Here is a 16151-nt window from a genome sequence, read left to right on the forward strand (position 1 = left end):
GTCCTAAAGAACTGCAGTGTGGTTCTCTGCTCTTCAAGAACAAGATAACTGTAGAACCAGTATATCTAGGTCCCAAGGGCCCTAGAGGCCAGGCCAAGTAGGCAGAGGAGCCCTTCACAGTGTAGTGCCCAGAGCACAGTCAGGGGAAGCAGGTATACAAGCCTGGTCTCAAATCAGCTTTGACACTGTACACTGCTCAAGTCACATTACTTTACATCTCTGAGCCTTTTGCCTAATCTATAAAATGTCAAGAAAATCAATCCCATAGTCTTGGTTTGCAATGAAAATGGGATGGTGTATAACAAACATTTACTAAGCAGTTAATGCCAAATAAAGTGTTTTTTTTTAAAATAAATAAGTGAAGAAATATGTGAATGAACATCAAAGTATTTTTTTCCAACTTCCCAAGACCAAAGGGAAAGAAATATGGCATATGATAGAGCAAAGATGACTTTAGCAATGAAATTTGACCTGATAAGCACTAAGGTTCAGGATGTGTGTGAGGCCCACTGGGATAGTCCACCCCATGACTTGCAGTATTCCCCCTACTAAGAAGCCAGGCCCATGAAGTATCTACCCTTCTAGTTCTTACAGTTAAGGAAGTGTAACCATTACTAAGCTATGGCCTTTCACTTACTTAAGTTAGATCAACATTTGGAGCAATTGGGAAATGTGCCCTTTTCATGGAAGTGGTTCTATTTCAGGAAAAAAAAAAAAAGCCACTAAAGAGACCATAAAGGTCTCTGATGTTAACTCCTTGTCACATTCTCATCAATAACTATTCTAATGTCCAGCTGCTTTCCTCCGTCCCCACTCCTGACCAGCAATCTCTTATGTTGCACTCTCTAATCTGAGCAGATGGCTTCCTCTCTTAAGGAGAGAAGGGCTATCTGAATCCCATCCCCCCAGTCTCTCTTATTTCCATCTTCACGCTGCATCTCACCTGTTCTTCATCTCTCCTCTCTCCCTTCCATTTGAGAGGAGGCAAACATAAAGTGAGTTGCAACACGGTAAAGTGCAGGATTATAAATACATGCAGACATTAGAAAAAAATTCCCATTCCAGCACTCACTGCTCACGTAAAATTGAGTCTCGGTATTTTCATCTGTAAAGTGGGGAGTGTAAATAGCTAACTGCCCTTTTCTCAAACAACATAATATATGTGAGCTCATTGGATGGTAGTTATTAAAATTAACGCTCACTCAGTAACCATTCTTACACACACACATATTCACATGAATTTAATCTATGTGAGATGGACTCCCATCCCCCAAAATTATGTGATTTGGGCCTTCATCTAAGCAAGGTCATCAGTTTTTTGTTTTGTTTTATTTTTTGTGGGGACTGAGGGGAAGGAGAAGGAGAGAAATTAAAATGAAGTGTTTTCTGCATATTTTAAGAGCCTCAGCCCTTAACTACCAACTATGTTGCTTTTTTGTTATCAAATATGTCTACTTCCTACCTTCCACTTCCAATTTCCACTTCCAATTACTTTTCCTCCCTTACCTATTTAGTTTGTCATCTCAGGCTCATACACATTGCGTAGATTATCTCAAACGTCATCCATTGATTGACTGATTCCACAAATGTTCATTAAGCCCGTCTACGTTCCAGTCAGGAACATCTTAGATAAAACAAAATAAAGCAAGTTAATAAACAAATGAACAAATAAACTAAAAACAACAACCACACCACAAAACAGAAAAATCAACTGTACTTCAAATCTGGGATAGAATGAATATGCCATATATATTTTTTTATGTAGAGGCCATGCGAATCATCCAGTATATTAGAAACTTACTGTTGTTTCTAAATAATTCATTTGATAAGGAAATATAAGTGTATTTTACTTCTGGAAACTAATATTGAAGCAAAACCAAACAAGGAATAATAATAATAAAAAAATGGTAAGATAATCTTCCAGAGCAGCCACTGTGACCTGCCTGTAGGGTCTTCCTCGTCACTCACATCAGTCTCTGTTTTGGAGAACACAAGAAATGGCCCTGAACCCCACCCCCACTGTAAGACTCACTTCTCTGTGTTAAGCCAAAGAATAGCACTGGATATTTCCGAACACTCCAGAGGATGAAGGACCAAAAATTCAAAAGAAATAAATGGCATGATTCTTCAGTTGGATAAACAGGTCTTCTGTCCACCCTCACTTCTGGGACACCTGTGAATCACAGCTCAGCTGACAGTCTCTGCTGAGGCAGATAAGACAGGTGACATAGAAGTGTGGCCTTGATGCGGAGAAGGAGGCAAGCTAAGTTAGGACTCGCATAGCATCTTTATCCTCACAAAAGTGATGTCTTACCTTATGTGTGAGTAGCTGACCAACATGTCAGTTCTTGAAAACATCAAACTGAGAACGACACCCTCACTAGGACTCTTTCCTTCTAGAAACGATTCTTGCTTAAATTGGTTATTTTAAAAAAATTGCTACCAAAATGATAAATAAGACATTCTCATACCAATTAACACCCTCTTGATAACATTTATCTGAAAATAGGAAATTATTTTTTATTCCATCTAAACAGGAGAAAATGTTTACAAAGTTATTATTGAATGTGAGAGCTCTGTCTTACTAACTCCACCTGCCAACAAGCTTTTTTGGAAATAGGAGTAGGTAATTATCTTATTCACACTTATTTATCAAGCATTTTGCAACAACACTTAGAATTTGGGGAAGAGACTCTTGTGGGATGATGGGCTTTAGCAAATGTGTAGGCTTTGTCTGAGGGACCACTGCTGGGCACATTACTCAGAAAAAAAAAAAAAAAAAAGAAAGAAAGAAATCTCCAGTTTTCCCAGACAATTTCTTTTAAGTGGAGGAAAGATAGTTGAAGAAGAGGATGGATATGAAAAAGAATCTCAAGAAACTCAATAGATTATTCTTTCCCTTTTCTCAGAGCCCAAGTGCCCTGATGAAGGGGAGCGGTATTTGTACATGGAGAGGCACTTAAAGGAAACTGAGAAGACTTTCTTCAACTTACACAGTGAGATGGTGAAGTTAAATGAGGCATGTGTAAGGAATTTATTTAAGGTTTTCTCCAATCTAGTATCCTCCGTAAGGATGATGGTGATGGTATTTGCTACTTGCAAGAGTATTTTAGTGAGGATTAGTTGCCTCCGAGATGCAGAAACAGATTTAAAAACTGTGGGAGGCAGCCTGGTCCATCCAAATCAAAACAGCTATTAACCTGTGCTTTGCTTTGACTTAGTGTGCAAACTACCCCCATCTTATTTTCTTCACATACTTGATTAGCACCTTTCTACATCCACCTCTTTGCTCTAGTCTCACTTACGTGTTAAACTTTAGTCTCAGTTACAAATTAAAAAGTTTTTTGGAGGTAAAAGTCCCTACCACTAAAATAATTTGCAAATCCTAAGAATGGATAGTGTCTAAGGGTACCTGAGGTTTTTTTCTAGTCTAGGATTCTAACTTATCAATTGTCACCATGTATGATGGCTCGGTAAAAAGGGATTTTATCAAACTCGTGATCTTCTCTCTGCCAGCTGGGCTACTGTTCCTCAGAGATGCCTGCTCTTGAGAGTCAGCTGAATTCTCAGAATGAAGTTCTGGTCATCAGAATTCAAGAGTTTCCTGTATTTGGTAACATTTCCTTTTGCTCTTGTTTTGTTTTATAAAATGCTTTTGGACTAAAAAGTCTCAATCATACTAAAGTAGCAAATGAAGGCACAGAATATTCTAGGAGCATCAATATAGCAGTACATGCCTTTTCTCAAGCCCCAAGCATGCAATGAGAGTCATCATCATGCCTCTTTTCCTGACAAGGACATGAAGACCTGAGAACATAGTGATTGCACAGGACAAGTTGGAGAGTGAGCAGCAGTGTTAAGATTTAAGCCCAGGACTTTCTGGGCTCCATGCAGGATTTATTCACAAGGTCACATTGTATGCCACACCACTCTGCTTCGGCTGAAATCCCGAAGTTTCAGACAGCTCACCTGAAAACCCAAAGTTTCAGACAGCTCACCTGAGGTCTCTTCAGTGCCCTGGAATTCACCCAGTAGGCCTGTGACCTAAGCCAGTGGTGTTCCCTGAGCCACAGACTTCAGAAAGCCATTGACATCCACTGTACCCAGAAGTGAGGAAAAATCAGGGCCTCTTCTCAAAAGTTAGGGGTTCTAAGGATTATTGGAGATTTTAAACTAGTTGAGAAAAAAATCAAAGTATATAAATGAATGCAATTAAACAGCACTCACACTGAGCTCAAACTTGGGAACAAATTTAAATATAAACTCCAAGTTATGAATCAAAATGACAATAACTATCATAAGAACTATTATTTATTGGTCTACAACTATACATATGTCCTCTCTCATTTAAGCCCCACAGCAAAGTCTTCTGCAGCTGTGACCTCTGAGGAGGACATTATACAACCCATTTACAAATAAGGACATGGAAGAACAGCTAGGCCTAGTAACCTACTAATCATCACACAGGTAGTACGAAGTTCCCACTCTCTCTCCCTGTGGGAAACCCATTGTCATTCCATTATTCTGTTCTAACTTTCTTCTGATAAAAGGGTAGGTGTATCCAAATCTGTGCTTTATCCCTGAGTTATTATACCTTAGGCTTTCAGCTTTTTCTCTTCTGGGACCAGATCTGATGGAATCTCATTACTGTGATGATTGAACCAAAAGGACTTTATCTTTCTGCATTTGGTGCTTCATGCCGAGAATGACATGAAGAAGAAGAAGAAGAAAAAAAAGCCCCACATCCATTAGCATCCATGGTGCTCAGGGAATATTTGTCAACGTCTGGAGACATTTTTGATTGTCACAACCACAGGGAGGGGGAAACTACTGGCATTTAGAGTGTTGCTAAATATTCTACAAAGCATAGAATAGTTACCCAAAACAAAGAATTATCCAGCCCAACTGTCAATAGTACTGAGGTTGAGAAATCTTCCCCTAGTCCTGATGCCAGGCACTTGGCTGATTATAAGTAAGCAATCTTAATTTCCCGCCCATCCTAGTTTAAATAGCATCTCCTGGTCACTATTCCCTCATCAGACTCACTGATATTATCTTATGCTTTTGTTCACATAGATATTATCTGTTCCCTGATGCAGATGTAAGCTCCAAGAGGGGCAGGATTGGGTTTCCCTGACCAGAGTCTCTCTAGGTCAAGGCATGTAGAATACAAAATTGATTCATATTTGTTGACAGTGAATGAATGAAGGAAGGAATGAATAAATACTCTGTGGAATGCTAAAACAAGTTACTTCTATTCTTATAACTGCACACAGAGACCACAGTTCTCCCCTTTCCTACAAAGTGTGCTTTGGACTTTGAGAGACTGCCCTGGCTACAGGCCATTAAGCAGCACACATTCGGCCTGCTGTCCTTTATCCTCTGAAATTTTCTGGGCAGTTTCACAGATCTGAAGAGTTTTGTTGAACCTCGATGCTACTCTGTGCTTTTCCTAACTAACCACATAACTGCATCCTAAGATCCCCATCATTCATGATTCAGGGCTAAATACTTATATCTACAGGTGCTTTGCACTTCCACGGTCTAAAACCTTCAGAGCCAAGAGCCTTGAGGAATTGAAGTTCCTCTGAATCTCAAGTATAGAAACTAGACGTTTGTGATGCCACTCTTCCCAGCCTTAAATAAAAGTTTGCCAGGAGGGGCGGGTGGCTGGAGGGGTGGAAGTCATGGGGAGGGGTAGTTGCTCAGCTTTAGGCCTGTAGGAGGAAACTCTGTGTTGCAGCCCTGTGCCAGGACTTGTCAAGGGGTCTGGGGGAGGGCATCCAGGGAAAGTTGGGCCTGTGGTGTGTGGGAGCCACTGGAACATGTCCTAGAGGAAAAGTCAGGAGCCCAAGGTGAGTCAGAAAAAGATAACATGTGAGCACCCTGGGCCACTGAGGAAAGGCTGGCTCTGGGGAGAAACTGAGGTCAGAAGGAATACAGACCTAGGAATAGATTAAAAATCCAGATCTTGGTGCCTGAAATGCATCAAGCAGTGAGACTGAAGAGGAAAGAGCAGGTACCTAGACATAGGGCCAATGGAGGAAAGAACGGGAATAGGAAGGGAGTGGAAATGAGTGTTCACATAGTGTGGTGTGCAGTATGCTAGATCTCTCATGCTGTCTCGAGAACTAGACTTATACTCACTTTCTTATAAAGGAAAGTGAGATTTTTGAGAAGTCAACTTCTTCTCTTTCTTGAACTCCACAAGGAGAGAGATCAGATCAGTTCAGCTTTATTCACTGCTGTATCCACAGTGCCTAGAACATGGGGCCTGCCCAGGGCAACTTGCTGACTGACTTGAACAAAGTTACCTCTGGTGAAGGGTGAATAGCAGAAAGAGGGCATTCAAAATCCCGTCAGCAAGACACAGCCCTTTCCTGTACTAGACTGCCTTCCTTGCCAAAATCAAGTCATAAATCAGAGAGAAGTTAGCAGGAGCAATGATGTTTAGGCACTAAATCTATTCAAAATAGAGTCACTACTTCATTTGTCTCTGAGTCTAAAAGGTCTAGCACTTGGCTTTTGCCATTTTTAGAAAGATTCAGTGGTTTCACCATTTCCCTCAGCTTTTTTAAAGAGAAGAAATATTTTAAAAAAATTGGAATTAGATTGGTTTTTAGCCGATTTAATAAAAAGCTGAAAGATGAACATTAATTTCAAACTGCTCATACATTGCAAGTTGGCTGTGACTTCCAAATTGCATAAAATTATTTTAGAAGCAATATGTATTTATTCTATGACTTTTTATAAGATCAAATAAGCACCGTTTAGGTATCAGATGGCCAGTTGTTATGAGCACTTCATCATTATAAACTTGGACTTTTCTTTGGTTTTTCAAAATAATTTAATTTAAAATGCATTTATTGAACAGCCTTTATGGTTAAGGCCAGAAGCAGTAAGACAGGAGGATAACAGGATCTGCTCAGGTTGTATTCTCTCAAAGCACCCACCAAGGAAGGAATCACTAACAAGCAAGAGGGCGTGCACAGGGCCAAAAAACTGAACACACCCAAACCGTTGACTCATGAGTACAGGTGGGTTTGCAGTTAACTGCAGTAGCAAAAGTGCTACTGGTGATTGCCCTCGTCTACTGGCACAGAACCTCCCATTTCCTACAAAACGATCACAGGTATTTCTGGAAATTTCTAGACTATTGTGTGCTGTCTAGGATTTCCACTCTAGCTGACCACTGTCATTCCTCACTGAGTACTGCTCCTGATGGCGAAACCTGTACCAAAGTATCTTGTGGAATGAGGGAGATTGCCTTTCTGTCTCTTTTATATGTGTTCCCTTCTATAAGCAAGAGCCTGAAATAAGGATGTTTCTGTGTGCCCCTAAACCACTCACCAAGTTTTTAGTGAAACAGGTCTTCTATTATTTTGCTTATTTTCATTTAGGGTAGTATGAAGAGTATAGATGTTGGAGACAAACTTCCTAGGATCATGTCCTGAGACATCACTTACTAGTTGTGTGACTTACAAAATGACTAATTTATCTGTACAATGAGGAAGATAGTAATTCCTAGTGTAGTAGTTAAGATTAAATAAATGAGTGTGTAAAATACTGAAAACAGTACCTAACACATAGTAAGTGCTATATTTATATCAGCCATTATTATCATTAGTTAGTGAGTAATAACTTTGCATAAATAGTGCTAGCTTGATTATTGTATGCTTCACCATGTGCCAACAAGTATACCGGACATTTTGTGTTTAATCCTCTCAGTAGCCCATTGAGGCAGGAATTACTGTTACCTCACCTTCATAGCTGAGGAAGCTAGACTTAGGAAGGTAAATAATTGAGCAAATGCACACAGTTAGCACTCGGACTTCACTCCTGGCTGGTGGACTGATGCCAGCATCTGTGTAACCATGGGGCAACAGGAATGGTATATCAAGTGTCAGCCATTCTGCGGCACTCAAAGCTTCTAACCCCCTCCAAAGGCCTCAGCCTTGATCCCCAGTAAGGCATGTGCATTCTTCTCCCTTTTAGCTGAGTTCTCTCCAGGAGGCACCTCAGATCCTCCCAACACCATGATGTTTGGGGGAACCTCAAGTCACTCCATGGAACTAGAGAGATGGTGAAAAGGAAAGCATGGAAGATGAAGCTGAAGAAATGAGGAGCCAGGTCATAAGTGTATGTGCTTCTCAAAAGTCTGTACTTAACCCAACATGCCAGCATTGTCCACACTGGGCTCTGTGAACAACTCCTGCTTCTACATAACAGATGCCATAGAGAAAAAGAAGGAAGAATTTAGTGATTAAAATAACTGCATGAAATTCCAGGTTAACCAAAACATGTTCCTTTACTATAGGACTTCTCAGAGCTTTAAAAGATCCTGATATGTATCCCAAAAGGGGGAATGTTTGCCATGGAACCCTTCATGCTCACCACTTCATCACTCCCCAGTCTGAAGCCCAGAGTGTTCTCAGGACAGATGTTTCCCAGAACGGCTTTATGGGACAGCTCCTGAAATGAAAAGATATTAGTAAAGGGTTCTATCAGCAGAACCACAGCGTCAGATTTATGATAATAATTCTCGCAGAAGTACAAAAAGGTCAGGCTTAGAGGCCAGAAGACCTTCCAAAGACAGTCACAAACTCCAGTGAAGAGAAAACAAGGTTTTAAATCAAGGCCACAGGTGAAGAGATGGGCAAAGAAGGGCCGCCCCCTTCTGACTGGTTCTCTGACTCTGCCAATGCGCTACCCTCACACTCCTCACCCTGCTTCTCAAACTCTGTTCTCCAGCTGCCCTGAACTTCTAAATTATCTGGGCATCTTTACAAAACCTCTTTACAAAACCTCTTCCTTCCACTTAATGACTCCCCAGAGCACACGTGCATCTGCCTGCGCCTGAAGAACTTCTGTTCATCAGTTCAGGTGTCACCTCTGGGAGTCTCTTCCTCAAGAGGCACCTCCTGACCCTCCCAGGCCTCCATAAAGCAGCTCATGGCTTACACAGCACTTGTCCCAGGTTGCTTGGGAGTCCTGTTATTTGTCTTTCTCACTCTCTAGACTTTGAGATTCTACAAGGCTGGAACCAGGTCCCACTCATCCTTTTGCTTCCGTCACTGAGCTATAGGAGTCAAGCACATGGAAGTGGTGCCATAAAGTTAATTATGTGCACAAATGACTTGTTTAGTCTTCATAATAATTTGGGGGGTAGATTTTACTTCTCCCACTTTATGTATAAAACAGAGTGCCAGGTGGATTAAGAAACTAGACTAAGTTCATATAGTTCATGATCACATTCAAGAGAGCTAAGACCATCTCCAAAAAGCATTAAATTTATCTTTGGGCAAAGGAGAAAAAGTAGGGACTTCTAGGGTGACGTTAAGTATGTATCCTGGAAGGCTCCCACTGCAACCCTATCTCCCCTCCATGACAGACCCCAAAAGTTTCCTGAGCTATGGCCACTCAGAAAACACTGAGCAGCAGTGTGAGGCTAGAGACAGCACTGACGGTAAAATGGGAAGGTTATTGATAGAGGTATCAAGTAAGTTCAGAAGGGGCTTGCAATAATTTAAAATGTAAGTCTATTTTCAAATTCAACTATCACAAAGTATCCATTATAAATCTGCATGTCCTCTTACCTTCAGGGAATGGTCCAGCTTTTTAAAAAAATGTCATAGAGAATTGGGTTTCAAACAGCTGACAAATGAGGTCGTGTTTGCCCACCTGAAGCAGCTAGGAGCAGGGATAGCCAGAATGTCAGTCTTAAAAAGCTCTGTGGGCCCCATTCAGGCGAACAAAATGCCACGGATATATTCTAAATGGGGATGTATGTTCATCCATAAAATACAAGGTTAAGTGCCAAGAACTAGGCAGAGACTGGAATGGAACAGGAGCGAGGAGGGTCCTGAGTGTTCGCAGGGAATGTTAGAAGAATCCTCTCAACTCACCTGCCTTTATAGAATTTTGCGTGCATTTTTTGAGAATGTAATGAATGAGACAATTCCAAGTCACTTAAAGGTGTAAGCTGAAGCATGTTCCACAGGCAGAGCACCGAATTAAGACATCTCCAATGCCAATTTGTTTGATTTGTACAGCACCCCTACGGAAGGTGCATTATTATTTCTAATTTCCAAACCAGGAAACTGAGTTTCAGAGAAGTTCCCTACCTTGTACACAAGGAAACAAGAATTGGCCCCACATGTGTCCTAAAACAAACAAATAAACCAATATTGCATACAATATTACAGATATTACATATCAAGTATTTGCCCTGTCTCCCTAACCCTACTCCCAAGGAGCACTTTTTCTCAGTATGCCAAAGATAGCTCCTCACTTTCCAGAACTGGGAGAGGAAAAGATTAAATTTAAGTGAGTGAAGCTTGTTAAATGCAAGACTATTAAATGCAAGCTTTTAAACTGAGGTATTGATGTTAATATGAGGTATTGATGTTAATATGTTGTTAAAAAAAAAATATGTTGTTTCTCAAAATGGCTTGATGATGGCCTAATTCAGGTAGACTTCCTGTGGAATACTAAGTTTATAAATCAACCAAAGGGCCACCATTTCTGATGTTTGCAATTTAGTTTAGCAGAATGTAATGTTTAGAGTCAAGGTTATTTGGCAAAAGGGACCTCCTGAGTGTTCAGAAAGATAGTAGCCAGAAGCCCTGGTTTTGAGCCTTAGTTCCTCTCTTGAAGAACACAAAAATAAAATTGGGAACAAATAAGACAAAAGATATAAAAAATTTTTCCTTTTTCTAAACTGAAGGGGATTCAAAAGGTGATGGTTACAGTTTCAATTTTACCCTAAGTTGTGGCCACTGGCAAACCTTAATCTATAAGTAACCTGACCTCCCCATCGATGAAAGTCTTTTCATAAGAACATTAAGTTGCTTATTTTCTAGCTGATGCAGTTTTATTTACACTTTTGTTTTTGATGTCTGTTTGTCTTTTCTTTTTCTAGACAAAGAGACTGCATGAGCAGAATGGAGGGGCAGAGAGAGAGGGAGGAGAGAATCATAAGCAGGCAACATGCTCAGCGCAAAGCCCCATGTGGGGCTGGATCTTATGACCCTGAGATCATGACCTGAGCTGAAATCAAGAACTTGCCATTTAACCAACTGAGCCACCCAGATGCCCCTCATTTACACTTCCAAGAGTCAGACTACCTCTAGCCAGTCCCCAATATTCAGTCACTCCTTTGTTCCTTCATCAAACCTAAATTCACCTCACAAAATGCAGAGTTGTATTAGTATTACAAGGTTAATGATAGGGCCAGGTATAAAGAGAGGCAGAAACACAGGCAGAGGAGAATTTGCATTATTGCAGTGTTTCATCATTTTCTGGGGTGGGCCTGTACCAGGTCGCCCTCCCACACACACCTGGGAGGGTAGAGTTGGGGGAAGCAGAGTGGTGGAGAAGAAGGTAGATAGGGTTAGACTGCAGAAGGCAAAGTTCTTGTAGGCAAGGAGCTGCTTATAAGCTAGAGAAGATAATATATTTGCAAAAAATAATAAAAGTGGCTCCAGCAGCACTGCACTGGTATAGGCCAGCTGCCTCTTTTTCTGGAATTGGTATATTAACCCCTACCTGGGATCCTCACTTACAATTGCATCTTTTCCAATGTGTATAGCACCTTGGCCCCCAGATCTGATTATTTTGTATCACTTACAGCCCCAACGGGAAACAAATGTCATATTAAAACTAGGTAATTCAAGGTAGATTCAATAAGGAGACATTCAAAATGGTGTGGATGGGGATGCTTAGGTGGCTCAGTGGTTGAGCATCTGCCTTCGGCTTGGGGCGTGATCCTGGGGTCCTAGAATTGAGTCCTGCATCAGGCTTCCCGAAGGGATCCTGCTTTTCCCTGGTCTCTGTCTCTGTCTCTGTCTCTCTCTCTCTCTCTCTCTCTCTGTGTGTCTCTCATGAAAAATAAATAAATAAATAAATAAATAAATAAATAAATAAATAAATAAATAATTTAAAAAATGGTCTGGATGGACTGTACTGCAGCACACTGTTAGTGACAGTGAGATGCACCATCCTTAAGTGTGGAGTGAGGAGGAGGGAGATGTCACTGGAAATGGGAAGGAAAGAGAACTACCAAGCTGGTTTCTCCGAGGGTCTGTAATATTGGTAGAGGGGTAAAGCATGTCTGAGATGACTATGCCAGAAAGGAGCACAGGTACCAAGCTTCACTCCCCTCCATCTTTCCCCTCACCTCCTGTTGGGGCATCAGTTGGGCAAACCAACCAGAACCAGAACCCGAGGGAGACTTGCTGTACTGACAAACAGCAGAGTAGAAAGGGATGGCAAGTGGATCTGCAAGGGCAGCAAAGGTGTCCAGCATAGACCCTTTACTTAGAACCCATCTGGGAGCTGGAAATGCAGAGGAATGGCATTGTTTCCACCCTGGAGGAAGCTACTGTCAGCAGAGAGTTTGGAGATAAGAAAGCTACAAAGGAGTCCCCAACTCGATGAATGCTGTAAGGAATTTATTTCATTTATCTCTTCTTTCATCAGACTTTCCCTGGAGGCCTCCTCTTTGACAGGCAGATGCAGGCCTGGAGGACCCTGGGTTGCAGGGATATGTAAAAGACGCAATCTATACTGTCTGTGAACTCATTATCTGTTTGCAGAGAAAGACGTGCAAGAGGTAAACCACAACACACAAAGCTCCAGGGCCTTCCTTCTCTCCGAGTATCCGAAGGCCCAGCTCACAGAGCACAATTAGTTCTGTCCATCTTTGCATATATTTGGACGGTAACTGGTTTAGACAGCGGCCTCTGTTCATTAGGCTTAGCAACTTTCCATGTCAGTTAATTTGATTAATATCAGAGAAAACTCAATTAGACTTGTCAACTTTTTGCATATGACATTTAATATCTATTAAAATTATGTCACCTCCATCAGCCAGGGGACCTATTTTCAGTTTCTACAGACTGTCTACTTAAGAACGCTTAACACCCAAGCAAAGGTGATGGAAAATGTTTTCCTATCCTTTTCTGCACACATTCTTAAAGCTGGTCTAACGTAATTATGTAAAAACAATTCTCATGTTTATTTGTCCCTTGCTTCCATTTTCTTAGAGAACTATACTTGAAAGAAGAATATACAAGGCTGAAGGTTAATTGTCCAAATAGTACTTAAGGGAGAGGCAAGGAAAAGGAAGGTTTATACAGGTAGGGAGAATCCTTAGGTTAGTGGGCTTGTTGGGGGATTATTCATATACTCGGTTGTCACTTCCAAACAAGTACACCATTTCTGGGTTAAAATGAGGCTGTGAACTCCACAAAGAATATTATTGCAGTCCATAATAAAATAGAGAAGAATGTAAAATTCTATTTACTAGTGGAATTTCTTTATAGTAGAAGCTTTAAAGCTCTAGATGGAATTACTACAAGATATGTAACACACGTGGAAATGTAACTGCATAACCATATCATTTCAAAGCAGGAAAGAAGCCTAGGGATCTCTGTATTTAATGTCTGCGTTTATGTTGCTATTCTACAGTAACTTTTGTTTTTGGCATCTGTTCCACAATTTGCATCTTTATCTACTGGAAAATTCAAATAATTAGCTCCTAAAAAAAAAAAGGAGTATATATCAGATCTGTTTGAAAGATCTCTTTCAAAATGCACACACAGTTGCATCCTGCTATCCTGCTGCAGAGTTTGTGGTGGAGCCCAGAGCCTCCATTCTCAAACATAGACACAGGTCATTTTAAGAGGCATCTTCACATAAGAAAGAATGCACTAAAATGTCTTCAAGTAGTCTATTCTGCTTCATACTCCTGGGCATTTGATCAGGCCCTTTCATGACTGTTTCTCTTGCTTGTTTGCCTGGCAAATGTCTAACCCTTCCCTGAAGTCCACCAACCTCTCTAAAACCTTTCCCATCACCCTCTGTATATTTTATATACTTGAAATGCTTGCACTATCACAGTGCCTTGTAATGTACATGGTACTTTTTTTTTTTCTTTCACACCAGTCTATGAGTTCTTTGAAGGCAGGAAACGAGTCACATCTTTGACCTCTGAGAGACAGTATCTATCCTACAGTATGTGCTCCATAAATGCTTGTTGATTGGAATTGAATTGAATAGATATTGAATACATTTAGGTTATCACTTCCTTGGCTTTGTTGCTCCTATTAGACTCCATTCAAGGATTATTTATACAACAGTTGCAAATTTAGAGATCCCATGTGGTTCAGGCTAATTGTGGCAGTACATTACTAAAAAGAAAAGGAAACAAAAAGTCTACCATTCTAATTTTACCGGCATCTGTAAGAGACATTAAATGAGATTCAATTTAACTACTGACACGGCTTGCAGATTTTTCCCTCATTCTCCCCCTTTTTTGTAATTTCATACCTCGCAGACCAACCCCCAAGTCTTTCCCTTTCGTTTTCCCTAATGCCCAATGCCCTACCCACAGGGGTTCTCTTTTCCTCCCTTCCTCCTTTCATGCTGTCACTGTTTATCTGTCTCTTCTCTCACTTTTCTCCAAAATAAGAAGGCAAGCACTATACCTGTCCTCATCATCCTCTTCCCACTGTTAGTCTCATACCTCTCTGGTCCCAGTTTTGTAACCTGATCTGTGACTCGAACAAACTAATACTTCTCCCCCAGCCTCATTCCTCACTAATGGATAGTCCTCTAAAGATTTGTATTTTTAAGCCTCAAAATGTCAAAATAGGGTTACAAAATGAGTGATGTTTTTTTAAATGTTTACATTTCATGAACGATCACATTTAAGATAAAAATGGAAATGTGTTCCAAGAATAATTACAGGATTTGTAAAAATCCTTATTCAGAGTATGCCACAGGCAGTGTGTTTTGATACTAGAACACATGTTAAATGTTTTGGGTTTTGTTTTTCTTTTTCTTTTTTTTCCTTTCTTACCTTCAATACATCCAGTGTATCCCTGCATCTGGCTGTCTAACCTCATTTAGAGAGAACATCAAAAAGGCTTCATTCGGGGATTGTTTGTAAAGGAATAGCTCACACCAAGTTTTCCATCTGACCCTAAATCCCACCGCTGCTAATAAAGATCACAGAGCAAAGTACACCTGGAAATATTTTGTGTCAAATCTGGGTTCAAATTATGGCTCTTCCGCTTCTTAATTTTGTGATCTTAGGTGAGCAAGCAGCAAGCTCTCACTTCCAAAGAGAGCTCTTCTGCCTTTAAAAGAGAGTGTGTTTTTATTCCCTGAAGGCTGACTGTTTCCCAAGAAAGGGTATGGACATTTGAGTGCCTGACTCCATCAGGCAGGTAAATACCAGAAGGTCCCCTAGGACCTTAGGTAGGGTCTGGGGGCAGAGGACTTACTTCCAGCGACAGACAAGTTACTCACTGGCTGTACAACTTCTGGTGAGGTACTTAGCCTCTCTGAGACTCATTTTTCTCATCTGTAAGTGACAGTGATAAAAGAATGCATTTCATATAACTATCATGAGCACTAAATAGATGAAATGAGATAATGTATGAGCATATTAGCAGCACCTGCATAAATTGACTATTAAACCTGTGTGTGTTTAATAACAATCGGTGTATCTGCCCTTGCTTGGAGACTTAGCATGCTTAGAGGGATGAAAGAAGGAGAATAGGAAAAGTTAAGGGAAGAGATTTGGCGGTGACAACCTGGCAGTGATCAAGTGATCGGCCGGACAAGACGCCAATATCAGTACCTGTGTTATGCTGCAGGGGGCACAGAAGAATGGCGAGGACTCCCCTGTTGTCTGCTCAGTTCCTTCATATAACCCATGCACTCGAAATAGTGTCTAGCGCATAACAGGTGCTCAATAAACACTTGATGAATTCCCCATGTTAAGTAGCTAGCCATCTTGTGTACAGTGGAAGACCAATCACTGCTGAAAGAATAAAAATAATAAATGTAACTAACATTTATTGATCCTTTCCATATTTGTGCACTCTTCTAAATTCTTTATATGTGTGCTTTCATTTAGTTGTCGCTTGCACACTGTGAACTAGGCACGTTAATTAATGCCTTCTTTCAGAGAAAGGAAATGAGGTACAGATAAGTTATATGATCACTCAGCTGAAAACTGGTGATGCCAGGATTCTGCACCAGCCACTGTGACCTAGGGCACGTGAGCCTTAGGAATGCCAGTGATTCTCTTTGCTTCTACTTTTAAGTTCAGTAATATCCCCAGGGGTGGGGTGCAGGGT

At 40.8% G+C, this 16151-nt stretch overlaps 2 long non-coding RNA genes across 2 annotated transcripts in view; one reads left to right on the plus strand and one right to left on the minus strand.

The window, feature by feature from the left end:
• LOC119864965 overlaps positions 1-16151 on the plus strand; it is a 309308-nt gene that overhangs the window by 164453 nt on the left and 128704 nt on the right. The window lies entirely within an intron of this gene.
• On the minus strand, positions 1513-15822 carry LOC119864968. Its single transcript, XR_005375610.1, has 3 exons — positions 15650-15822; positions 8395-8472; positions 1513-1624 (listed from the first exon to the last, which is right to left on the minus strand). It is a non-coding gene; the product is annotated as an uncharacterized LOC119864968 (long non-coding RNA).

The sequence above is a fragment of the Canis lupus genome, chromosome 21, assembly GCF_011100685.1.
Source record: "Canis lupus familiaris isolate Mischka breed German Shepherd chromosome 21, alternate assembly UU_Cfam_GSD_1.0, whole genome shotgun sequence".
Classification (NCBI taxonomy): domain Eukaryota; kingdom Metazoa; phylum Chordata; class Mammalia; order Carnivora; family Canidae; genus Canis; species Canis lupus.